Genomic DNA, 2,962 nt, shown 5'->3' on the forward strand with positions numbered 1-2,962 from the left:
GGGGTCCCCGCCGAGGGGTGGGGGGTTCCTGCCGAGGGGTAGGGGGGTCCCCGCGGAGGGGTGGGCCCGGGGTCCCCGTGGAGGGGTGGGCCTGGGGCAGGACCCCGAGGTGGGGTGGACACTAGGGACTGGGGTGGAGCGGGACTGGGGAGGGTGGGGGGGGACCCTGGGGATCCCGCAGGTGGGGAGTGCGCTGGATGGGGCGGCCTCCTAGGGCGGGAAGCAGCGGAGGAGGCAGAGCCGATTTCTCTCCTAAGGAAGGAGGTCGGGGTCCACCGAGGAAGCTGACCGGGCTGGCACGTGGGGTTCCCGCACAGTTCCTTTGCAGAAATGTTGACATCAATCCCACGAACAGAGAGGCATTATTTGTTTTACGGTGTAAAACACAAGATTTGAATGTTTCCCTTTAATTAAGCCTGACGCCTTGCCAGCATCCCGTTCCTGGACAGCTGGCAATCCCTTCAGGATGGACACCCAGAGGACACCAGCCCCCGGGGAGCCCGCAGACACCCCTCCCCAGACAGGAGGGCACTTGGTCTCATGGAGGCAGAAGGAAGGCCAGATTCTTCGTAACTACTGGTCCTGGCTTCCTTCCTTCCTTTTAGTGTGTTTTCCGTAGTCCTTTGGTTTCAAGTGACAGCCAGTTCACGGGCTCTCACCCAGGACAGCATTTCTTGGCTCCTGAGACGGCTTGGTCTCAGGCAGCTTCCTTTCTCATTTACGTTCTTGTGGTCCTGTGTGGCGCAGTGTGCGGTCAAGCCTAAGACCCAACATCCTGGCTCTAGGAGTGCAGAACACAGAGCTGGCCTGGGTGCAGGCCGACATGGAGCTGATGGGCAGGGGGAAGGAGTGACCTGGCCTGGTCCTCTGCCTGGAAGCCCCCAGTGCTTCCCTGAGCCAGCCTGCCCATGACCTGACCTTCCTGCTCCTCTTGGTGACCACCTCTGCCCAGCCTTGCCTTCTGGCAGTATCAGGCTTGGGCCAGCTCCTGCACCTGGCGACCGGGCGGGAGGCTGGACAGCTGGGACAGAAGCCAGCAGAGAGAAGCGGGCTATCAGAGCACCTGCCGGGAGAGAAAATGAACTCGCATCCTGCCTGCGACTTAGCAACTTCGCACTGAGAAAATAAATGGTGGTCGATGGCTGGGATGGGGTGAGACAGGCAGAGCCTGCAGGCATTGTCCTAGACCTCCATCCCCACCCCCCACCCCCGACATAGCACCGGCCCCTCCAGCCCCCCGCAGGAAGTCCCAGCCCCAGCCTGACTGCCAGTGCCCCGAAGCTCTTGGACTGAGGCAGCAGTCTCTAATAATGTGGAGGGCTGAGTCCTAGAGACAAGCCTGGGTCCTGAGAGCCGACAGGAAAGCTCTAGGCTGGGCGCCCATGGGTCACCCTGACACTAACTTGAGTTAGCAGTTAGGTGTCCCTGACCCTTCTTAACTTGGGAGGGATCCAAAGCCCTGTTTAAACCTCACTTTGTTCTTTGTTCCTGAGAGGTCCAGTGGCTGAGGGGTCTGGGAAGTTGGCGTGGCCCTCACCGGCCCTCTCCACGGTGAGCGAGGAAGCCATTGTCAGAGCAGAGCACCCCTTTTTTGCAAATCCTTCCCCAAGGAATAGCAAGAGGTTGTTGCTGGGCCAAGACAGCCAGCTGCCCACTCTCCCGGGCCCACAGCTTCTTCCCAGTCAGGGTGATGGTCTTCGGGTGCTGGGGTGGGGGCGGGGCTCGGGGGTCCAGGGCCGGGGAGGAGCTCATGGAGAGTCCCTGAGAATGGAGACAGGCATCCGCCCGTTGCTGGCTTTGCTTCTCCCTGTGACTGTCACTCCTCACCTGGGCAGAACATGGCCCCGTGACGCTGTGCGTGTCACCTGCAGTGTACCCACAGCCTCGTCCAGAGTCCACCCCAGCCCCCGAGCACCTGCAGGGGCCTGAGGCAGAAACCACCTCGGCCCCGCGGCCCCACCTGCGGAGCGTCAGACCCTGAAGCCAGCCACCTGCTCTCGGGCAGGGCGCTGGCTGGGCGGGGTGGGCAGCGCCGAGGGCCGTGCAGGGCACGCCCGTGTGCCGTCCCCAGCGGCTTATTTTTAGCTGTGTTATGTAAGTGGCTTCATCTCGGCGTCGTGTAGGAAGGGGGGTCTCAGATTTAATTACAGGATGACAGCCTATGCATCTCAAGCAAGCTGTTCCCCTGGCAGGCAGGCGCTGGGGACTGCCAGTGTGTGCCTAGCAGAGGCCCTCCGAGGTGTGACCGCCGGCAGCGCCCCAGCCGTTTCTGTCCACACCTCTCCTTCCCACCTGCCCAGGGCGGCTTGGGCTGGCCGTGGCCTGGCTTATCTGAGATCACCCCAGACTTGGACCTGGGGGGGCACCCTCCTCCACCCCGCGCTGCCTCCTCTCCCAGGAAGATCCACCCAGTCAGAAACTCCTCTTCCCTTCTTTCAAATTCGTGGATTGAAGCACTTGTAACCAGTAACCAGAAAGTTCCAGAAAGTATCGGAGCCAGGGTGTCTGAGCTTCTGAAGAAAAGCTAATTCTCCCTCTTCTGCCCATCACCTGCTTCCCCCTCCCCGCCCCCCCCAAACAGACCATGGGGCAGAACAGCACAGGCAGCCGCAGGTCCGCAAGGACTCACGGGAAGCGCAGGGCAGGGCAGAGCCGAGTTCCTTCCACCTGCCAGGAGCAACAAAGGCAGTGCGACCTGCCACGGGCAGGAGCGGGTCCCGGAGCCAGCCATCGTGCCCCTCGGAGCCCTGCAAGCCAGGGCTGGGGAGCGGGGTGGTGGTGGGAAGGGTGTGGCGAATGAGCAAGGCCCAGGCACTGTGAGCCTCGGCGCTCTGGACGCCTCACCGTCACCTGCCCGAGTGCGCCGGTGCCAACGCCTGGCCAGACAGTGCTCCTCCAGATGGCCAGGGTGTCACAAGAGAAACCTGGGGCATGGCCACCCGGGGACACATGAGGACCAAAG

Source organism: Dipodomys ordii, unplaced genomic scaffold (genome assembly GCF_000151885.1).
Source record: "Dipodomys ordii isolate 6190 unplaced genomic scaffold, Dord_2.0 Scaffold7, whole genome shotgun sequence".
Taxonomy (NCBI): Eukaryota; Metazoa; Chordata; class Mammalia; order Rodentia; family Heteromyidae; genus Dipodomys; species Dipodomys ordii.